Raw genomic sequence first — 10,861 nt, 5'->3', positions numbered from 1 at the left:
CTGCATACGTTGTGCAAGCGTACTTGACTTTAAGACATTATTTACATAGCTTATAAAGGTAGGAATTTAAAACCAAAAACATTTTCTGAAAGCTGGTTGTTCTCTTTTTACAATAATATCAAACCTTCAAAAAAGTATCAAGAATTAAAAAAGTTAGACCCTAGGGCTGTGTTTTTCACACCTGTTTCTCTGTGTGAAAACACGCGATTTTCAACGATGACTTTAAGAGAATATTAGCATAATTTTCTTAACTAGTAATTATAAACCAAAAACATTTACTGTTAGTCCCTAGGGCCGTGTTTTTCTTAACTATACCTCTGTAGAGACCTTATAGGGCCGGATTTTATACATACCCCGAGATAGACCTCGTAAATACAATCGTAACAACTCGGCCATGGCCGAAATGTTCCGATTTTTGTAAAATTGTGAACCGCAGCCTTGCAGGTGCCGTTCAGGTATATATCGTAATGTTTTGACAGAATGAAAAGAAGAAAAACCCGTCAAACTTATAATTATTCGATGATATTTTTTTGTGTACGGAACTAATATAAAATAACATTATCTGGTAATATTTTTTTGTTTTTATGATATTTTATAGACGCAATATGCTTTTACCCGAAATCCCGATCGGAATAACTACCAAACAATTTGTACGTGAAAGAGTTGCCATATCAAAAATCGTAAAAAAAATCCGTCAATGTACAATTATTTGGACTAAAAATTACTCGGCAAGCCTCTTTACCGGCTCACGCGCGAGCCCTCGGTCGGATTGTTCTATCCGTACCGGAAACACATAATAGATACTTATAATCTTGACATTTATAGTTATGCAGTACATAATACATGTTGTACGGTTATATAAAAAGTTTTAATATAATATTAACGCTTTGATAATTAACTGTCGTACCTGTATCGCCTGCATCTTGGATGTGATCCACACTAAATTTGCCAGAACAAAGTTCCCATACTGTAGTACCTTGTTACGATAAAATAATGATGTTCTGCGAAGTTACGAGGGTTGTCCGGAAAGTTTTGAGACTGCATTCATAAAAAACTTACCACTCATAGGATGCATTTAAAATTTTATCAGCTGTCAATTGTATCTAATATAAACAAATCCTGAAAGTTTCAACAATATACTATGAAATGAACGTATACAACAAACATTACAAAAAGTACAGGTTACAAGCCACAGAGCACTTCGTTTTCTCATTGCGTCACGTCATTATCAGTTTTTCAAAATACGCTCCTTCTGCACGTACACACTTAAGGTGACAATCAACCTATTGCTTGAGTATCTGTCCATACCACTCTTTTATGATCTTATGAACAACTGTCCTTTTTAGCCGAACAGATTCGTCAATTTCCCTCACTGTCCTCCGCCGGTCTTCTTGTAACATGCCCCGAACTGAATTTACGTCACTTTCACTCACGACTGACGGTCTGCCACTCCTTTTAAAATCGTACACATTTCCATACCCATCACTGAAACGTCCATGCCAGCGAAATACCAAAGCCCTTGAACATGTTGGCTTTGATTTATCCCGAGGTAGAAACGTATAAGTATTTATAGGAGTTATCCCGCTGCGAACACAGTGTTTGATCAAAGCGCGCTGCTCCTTGTGTGACGTCAACGTTGGATTATTTTCCGACATCTTCGAAATACCTCTCTACTTCCGCTGAATGTTACAACCATGTCTACAGATAAATTGCGTCAATAATTTGCGCAGTGATACAGCTGATGTCATACTGTCGTCATATGCTTTGACGTGACGTTTTGGCGTCTATTGTTCAGACGGAGTAGTATATATGAATTGTGAAAAAATTTCAGAAAACGTCAATTTCAAAGTGCTCCATGAAGCGCTAGATGAGTTGTCTTGACAACCATTTCCTTCCTTATTACGAGATTATTAAATTCTATTTTTCAAAAGGAAACTCGTGAACAGTCTATATTCACAGCTGTATATTGTTTGTTGATTTATATTAAAAACAGTTTGAAATATAGACACAGTCTCAAAACTTTCTGGACAACCCTCGTATTTGACGTCTATGGCACTATGCCGCGAAGCCGGGGCTATAAAGAGACACTTTCACTATGGTAACATTAAATAAACACAGAGATGGCAGTATTTTAATATTTATTTTTAATTATTCCATTATGAAACGATCTCCAGCTGGCCATCATACAAACTCTGCAAAGCGCAATTAAAGCAAAATTTGACGTCCCAGAACTGCAGAATAAACGCATAGAAATGACGGAATAGAATTATAAAACAAACACTATATTACATTATACGTCTCCTGAAATATTCAATCCACTTTCTGACAACGAATTTCCTTGCACAAGTAAAAATTCCCCGCTTATTGTTTTATATTGATCATCAATTAAACTTTCCGACTTCAAATGATGGAAATTTCAAAGTGATGGATTAAGAATTAGAGTTTTTCTGTGAGATTTAATACTTGGCTGATAGAGCAAGTTCGTAACAATATCACACATTTATTCATAAAATCATGAATTATATATTATGCAAATATATACAGTACGGAGTTATTCGATAGCAGAGCTCTTTAAAAAAAATCGCCTTTAGTACAAACCTTTCACAGCCCACTTGATAAAAATACACAATTATTGGCACTAAATGTTGTAAGTTTTAATCGTTCTTTTAAAGTTCCCGTCTTGTAAAGAATCAACTTAATACATGACGGTCCAGATCTTTTTATTCCCACCTAAAGAAATAGATACAAGAATGTCCAGATAGTTTTATTCCCACCAATATGAATGTCCAGATATTTTATCATCCCGCCATAAAGAAAACTAAATACATGAATGTCCAGAAAGTTTTAATTCCCGCCAATATGAATGTCCAGATGTTTTATTCCGGCCAATATGAATGTTCAGATATTTTATCATCCCGCCTCAAAAAAAAAAAATACATGAAAGTCCAGATAGTTTTACCCCCGCCTTAAGAATTAGATACATGGAAGTCCACATGATTTTATTCCCTCCTAATACTTGATACATAATTCTGTTCATCCTCTTTTATAGCCTGTTTATGAAGCTGTTACACTACTGCGTTTACATATTTATACCTTATAGTAGTTAATAATAATTGCATAACGCTCCTGTAACACAAATATTTGTTCAACTTTTAAACTTACCTTGTACAAACACATGACATATTTAAGTGAATTATTATATGTGATTAGACAATGTACGTTAGTATAAGTCTTAATAAAATGTCTGTTCTGTTCCTAAAAAAATATTTATACTGAAGTCCAGATAGTTGTATTACCGTCGAAAAAAGGCATGGGCGTCCTGATAATTGTGTATACCCTCCTAAAAACTTGAAGTGGAATGTCCATATTATTTTATTCCCGTCATACATGAATACCCAGAATGCTTCAACTAAATTGAATGCGTCGCAATAGGAATATTTAAATTTTATTAGACAAAGAATTCGAACACCGTCAATGTTGTTGATGCAAAGAAATCGATAGGGAGATTGTCATCAATTAATGTTTACATAACAGTCCTCTTTCAGTTGTCAAACTGTTTGCTCAAGTCTTTAAACAACGTTTAATCGATAGTTTTCTACAAAAGTGGCGTGCTGATATTGCAAACAGTGCGAAACACTTGCATCTGCACAGTAGTTTTGGTATGGCTGATTATCTTAATTTACTATATAACAAAACTAATAGAAAATACCTCACTCAATTACGTGTATCAGCTCACAGGTTACGTATTGAAACTGGCAGGTACGGACAAAACAGACTGCCAAGAAATGAAAAATTATGTTTATTTAACCATACACAGGAAATTGAGGATGAATTTCATTTTGTTATAAATGTAATTTTTATTAAAAAGTATTTTTATGTAAAACCCAGCATGTTTAAATTTACTCAACTAGTTAGTAGTAATAACAAATCAACTATTGGAAATTTATGTAAATTTTTGGTACAGGCAAATAATAGAAGAAACCTATTCATCAATGATATTGTTTAAGTCGTAACCGTACAATCACTGTCGTGACCACTAATCATCTGCATTTCCATAATGTATCTTAATAACTAGATAAACAGCTTCTTATATCTATAATTATCAATATTGTCATACGTGAACATTCTCCATATTTCTTGAGCTATCTTGAATTGTTATTGATATTGGCTACCTTGTAACGATGATCACACGCATGAATATTTTGTTTAATAGTATACAGTTGTTTGACGAGATGCTTTGTTGTAAAAGTCGAAATAAACTTCTGTTCTGTTCTGTTCTGTCAATATCCGATTTCAACAATTGATTTTATCTGTCCGGGACCAGGTACTGTATGTCATTATATTTTCTGAACACAAAGAGCAAGCGGTCGTGGAATTGGCATTGACGCACTTTAAGACAAAGCACCATGAATAATTGTATGAATGTATTAGCAGCGTGTTTGAACTAATCTTCCTCAAACATGTACAATGTACATAATTCAAATGAGCATTCAAGAATAAATGGCGAATGCGAAAAACATAAAAACAAAGGGCTATAAATCAGGTTAAGTGTGTGTGTGTTTTCTGTATGCATTAAAGTATTTTATTATCCGAAGTGGTGGGGCTTGATATGTTATTGTAAACAAATGTATACCGATATACTGACCATGACCTAAATGCACAACGGCGCATTCAGTTAAATGACCTTAAGTATTTTAGAATTCGGAGTAGTAAAGCTTGATATTGTGAACAAATGTGTACCAATATACTGGCCATGGCCTTCATGGACAACGGCGCAGTAAATTTCGTGACCTTTGGCCTAGTGTCCAAATGTCTAATAATGTAAAATACATGATTTTCACGCTCGTCGGCTATTTTTTTCTAGGTAATCGAGGGAATAAGTCAACAAGAATTAAAGGGACTCAATATTTTTTTTGTACTCAGCTGAAATTGAGTAACTGGCAGAGTATCATTACAACAGAACTCTGTGGATTATAGCGTTACCAACGTGTTTCGGCTAAACAGAGTATTTTCTGTCACATTCAGTGAAACTCCTATTCAAAACCAATACATACACATGTATAACAAACATAAATATTGAGTGATACACCTTTAACTATTTACTAAATAATGCATTTATGAAAATTAATAAAAATATTAAATAATTGGTGAGTGCTAAAAGATTAACTGTGATTTACTGTAGTATCATAAGGTGGAAATACCGTGTTTTCTGCACCTTTCTTTCAAATTAAACTCGGTATCCTTCATAAGCACCATAGTTTTCGTCATTTATTAATTCTTTTTGGTATATCAAAACAATTGTACTCATTGTGCTGTATCTTAAGTGGGAGTGAGAGTGCATCTTCAAATAATAATTTACAATATAACTCCATTTGAACTTATTCTATCATTAAAACAAACATTTTGTTAACAGTTCACATGATACTAATTGATTCGAAGTCCGACCTTATAAAACGTGAACAAGTCCTTTTAAAGCAAATATTGTGAGCGTTCCTGTGCACTAAGTTTCATGCGATGTTCTTGAATGGTTATTAATTTCAGACCATTAATGTTTTGCACGATTTTGCAAACTATCAAAGGTCATAAATGACTAGTTATTATAGTGGTACAGGGTTGTGGGTCTTACTAAAGATGTGCATATTGTCACTCCTGTAATCATGCGCACAGATTTGTATGTGAATGTTTTGAATGATTGTTGTGTTATGGCCATGGTAAAGGTTATTTTTACGACGCCACCGAAGAGATCGAGGCCAGTACAATACCTTTGAAAACAACATGTGTGCCAATCATTGTCCTCGAAGCGCAGCATGTGGACTATTGCATACAGACGTTTCAAGAAAAAAGGAGCAATTATGAATGGTTCCACAATGTTAACTTGACATTTTAGACAAACATTTCAAATTTGGAATGCGGCCAAATATATCATGAGCCTGTTGACTTTGACCTTGACCTTTAAACACCCTCCCCAATTAGGGGTCATACTATTAAAGGGCAACCTATCACTGAAGTTCTATAGCCATAAGTCAAACCGAAATTGAGTTACGCCGATAAAGTATTCCAGAGTGTTAACCATGACCTTTGACCTACTAACCTCCAAAGAGTTGTCACCTACAGGTCAAGGTCAACTGCTGAAGTATGTGGTCCTAGGTCAAATCGTTTTCGAGCTATTATGCAGCCACGATCTGGTATGCCAACCTAGAGACACCTACCTAGACCTACCTACCGACATATAAACAGACAAGTTGTATATGTTCATGGATGAAACAAAATCAGACACAGTAAATTGTAACATTTATTTGTCAATATAATACAAGCAATGCATCTCTGCTACCAAGAAATGAAATACAGCATTAAATAGAAAAATCCCAAACTTAGACTTAGTAGAGGCCATCTCATTGATGAGACTATGACCAAAGAAATAAAGTCACAAATTTCAATTAAATATTAAGTGGTTGTCGCAAGTTGAAATGAAAGTTGTACTTGCAATATCAGAAACTCTTTGCCTTAAGTGAGCAATAACCCTCTTAGTTTTGACGTATATATTTTTCATACTATGAAATATTGATTTGAAATAGCTATCCTAAGATACCTGTAATGATAAAATGGCAACACAAGGCATAATTTTCTGTAATTATAAAATGGCAGCGTATAAAATCTGGGCTGGTATACAGTATTAGTCTTAAATGGATCTAAGAATGATGTAGCTAATCGGATTACTTGTTATTAATAACTGACCAATAGAGTGAATAAAGTCAGTGTTGCATGACCATAAGATTTACTTAAGTTAAATGAATATTGAGTACAACATTAGGGCCAACATATGAGGTGTAAGATAGAGCATTTCATTTTATTTATAATTTATCAATTTGTACATAATACAAATTTATTTTAAATGAAAAATATTCGATTATCAACGCTGAAAAATTGACAAACATTAAGTAAAACTGACAACATAAACATTATATATATATATATGTATATTAAATAAATAAATAAATAAATAAACTCACGAACTATTTAAAAATAACAAATACATTACATATTAAGCACACAGATTTGTTAAAATGAATACCATGATACATCAGCAATATGAACATTGAAATACAACAATATGTACAATGAAACTATAAATAATACAGCCTACATGAATATAGACAAAAATCACATTCTAAACGGAAAATCTGAATTCTGTAGGAATAAAAATTATGACAACTGCAGTACAGAAAAATGTTTTAAAGCTTCACCATCACAGATTGAAAGTTTTGACATTTTTTTATATTTTTTTTTTGTCTTGGAATGAGCCATTTTTGCGAAAACGCATGAAAACCAGTGATATAAGACTGCTGACAAAATATCAGATCACAAGTTTTCATATTTATGTTAAAAAATTGATGTTTTATACATTTTATCAAAGCGTCAGTAACGTTTTTAGCCATTAAACATTAATTTTCCAACAGAAATATGAAAAACTGTAATCTGATCTTTTGTCAGCAGTCTTATTTCCATAAAAAATTGGCTCATTCCAAGACACACAAAAAATTGTCAAAACCATTAGTCAGTGAGAGTGCAGCTTTAAGGACTTCAACTGGAACATTTTCATCATCAAAGTTAATGCCATCAGAATTTCAATAGTTCAACTGAATGTAAAAAAAAGAACAAGTTTATTTTCATCAAAATCTGGCATGAAATTTTTGTTTTTCAAGGGGAGATCTTTTTTTTGGCAGCAACTACATTCGTAAGATGTAGAATCAAACTGATATCAATCAGAAATGAAATAATTTCATATAAATTCCTTTAGTTTTGGTTTGTTGAAATATGCAAGTTAAATGAGTAAGAGAGATAACTCTTACATATCTTTATCCAACAGGATGAAATTACATAAGCAGTTACTGCCCATGGTGGATTTCAGTGTTACAATATATACACTTTTGGCACCATTGAAAAACACGCTTTTTCTTGCATAATCACATTCAGTTTTGCAGGCAATTTGTCATACAAACATACGTTCATAACCTTAGGGCAGTTTTCACAAACTTGCGTTGTGGACGTTCTTTGTTTTACAGATTGAAATGCATGTTTACTTGCAAACAGTTCTAATGGTAAGTAAATGAAGAGGTTACAATGTTTCATGTCATGTTTTCATTGACCAAAAGTTTCAAATAGATCAAAATTTAGTAAAAGACAAATTTGTAACAATCTCATAATAATCATCAGCAGCAGCAAATGTATAAAACTGGTCCACAAGTTATTCTCAGCTAGTGTGCTCATTAAGCATTTTGATTGGTCAATATTAATTGTTTGATAAATATTCACCAATCAATAAATCTTTTGGCCAACTTTAACCAAACCAAAGACTTAACCGGTTCAATACAATTGGCTGCCAATTAATTTAAATACAATTCTTCCGGATAACAAATTCAATGATACACGTTATTCACTGACATATATTCAGACAACTCGCTTTAATATATCTTATAACACACTTTCACAAAGTATAATACAGCATAGTTATTACAAATACAGAATTTCATTTACCGGACACATACCTGCAATAGTCATCACTCACATTATTGGCTCATTGGTTATAAACTTTTTTAAAGTTAACAATGTTGTTAAACCATCGTTGTAAACTTTTTAATCGTTACCGCATTTACACTTTTTATCTGCTGAATTTCTGCTAAGGTTTGGTGCAACTGTCTCAGCTGTACTTCTTAATATTTAAATATGTGAGCACACCACCAAATAATTCACGTTTAAAAGTTAACGATATCGTTAATCACGTTGTTAGATTTAACCAAGCTATGGACTATCAGCCCAATATTGGACCGATGATTCAGACCTTTTGAAAAAGTCAACAATCTTGTTAATGGCATCGTTGTTAACTTTTTAACGTGGAATATTTATTGAAGTACTGATATTTTTTTAAATAAAACAAACACAGCTGTAACAGTTGTCTCAAAAAGTATAAGAAGTACTGCAAATAACGAGAATGTCCATGAAACTTCCTGTGTAGCGAAGATTTGAAAGTTAACAATGATGATGTTAAAAATGTTGTTAGCTTTAACAAAGTTCCCAACAATCAGCATGTTATATAGAAGCCGTTTTCACAATTCAGCAACTAATCTTATATGGATGGAGTGAAGTTTGGTCCCATGAAATATTTATTTTACATAAAGATTTGACACATGATTAGTAAATGAATGGCTTTAAAGTAATACATCTGTGATAGGGAATAGAAGGTTACCATCTACAAAGTTGTTCAAGCAAAAAATTGCATTAATCAAGACATGTGATCGTTAATTTACTGCAAGTACAACTAAAAAGATAATGTTTTACACAATTTTGAAAACAAAATAGCAAATAATTTCCTAACCAAGCTACACTATCATAATATTTAGTACAATTATATAGCACAAAGAAGTGAAAATATCAACAGAATATAATTGAACACTATTGCTCTTTTCAAATAAGACACATATTTGTTTTCTACATATTCACAAATAAGTTAAACTGTATTCAAAATGTAATCGGAACACCGTGGCCATTTTCCATTGAAATCAACCTTGGATGATTACCAGTGCATTAGTAGAAGAAGTTCTTCAAATAAGTTGTGTTTTAATTTGTACTGCTAAGTTCAAATTGTTTCCCAGTGAAGAGTATTTTTGTATATATAATTAAGATTCCTAAGAGTCAAGCCCTTAGACTTTTTCAAGCAATTTTTTTTTGGCCTTACTAATCAACCCTTAGCGGAGTTGTTTAAATTTGCATGCAGTCTAACTAGTATCTCTATACTAGTTAGACTGCATGCAAATTTATACAAAAAAAATTGTTTGTTTAGGGTAACCTTCCCAAAATGTCTAGGTAGGGTAGGTAGGGATTTTTTTTTTTCAAAATCTGTCGTAAGTTCAGAGTGTTTTCTTGCACATGGCAGTCTTTCCTACATTACTGTCATTGCCTGACTTTGTTTTATCATATAAACAATAATTCTGATTAAAATCTGCATTTATCCGCCCTTCGTAACTCTCTATTCGCTAACGAATAACGAAACGGAAAAAAATAGTTAGGGTCGGCGCATTTTTATAGGTAGGGTCGGGTTACCCGAAACGGACATATATGTTTTTTAGGCCTAATGAAAACGGCCGCCAAATTCCCATTAATTTATTGATTTTATTTTGTCGGCATTTTGCACTGAACACTTAAAAAGTAATCTTTTAATTTTGACTTCTTAACAATCAGTCGCCTGCCGACAAAATCGTTCAGAAGATAAAAATAAATCAATTCAATGACCCGTGGAGGAGGGCATTACCATGTACGATTTTGTGGGAAAATATGGTATTTTTCAACTCGTTTGAAATCGCTTGATTACTATATTTCATGCTGAGATTTGGAGTGGAAAACGCAACATGCGAACATTAATCTCGTTGATTTAATTTCAAAAGAAATTAAATATAAAAAAAGTCAAATTTACAAGATATATACCTTGTTTATTCACAGATGAACGTTCGCTACAGCTCAGTGGCGGGTTCAGGCTACACCATTTCACTCATTTACGCGGGAATATCTATCGCCACGGTAAGTAGCACACGAATAACTATCGTTAGTGATCAACATGATATTTTGTCCAACGAGATAGTTTTTTTTTCAAGTTTTCCAATAAATTATGTTAGTAAATCAGCAGTCTGCCGTTACTGATTTTAATCAGGTGAAGCCGTAGATATAAACAGTGGCTGATCCAATTCGTGGGTAGTTTACACAATATAATGTAGACCATAAGGAAACTTGTAAGTATGTACTTACACGAAATAACCGGTAATGCGTCGCATCAAACCATTTACTTTTGTAAGAACAAACCAACTATGTT

This window comes from Mya arenaria, chromosome 12 (genome assembly GCF_026914265.1).
Source record: "Mya arenaria isolate MELC-2E11 chromosome 12, ASM2691426v1".
In the NCBI taxonomy this organism is placed as follows: Eukaryota; Metazoa; Mollusca; class Bivalvia; order Myida; family Myidae; genus Mya; species Mya arenaria.
Note: the sequence above shows the minus strand (reverse complement) of the source record.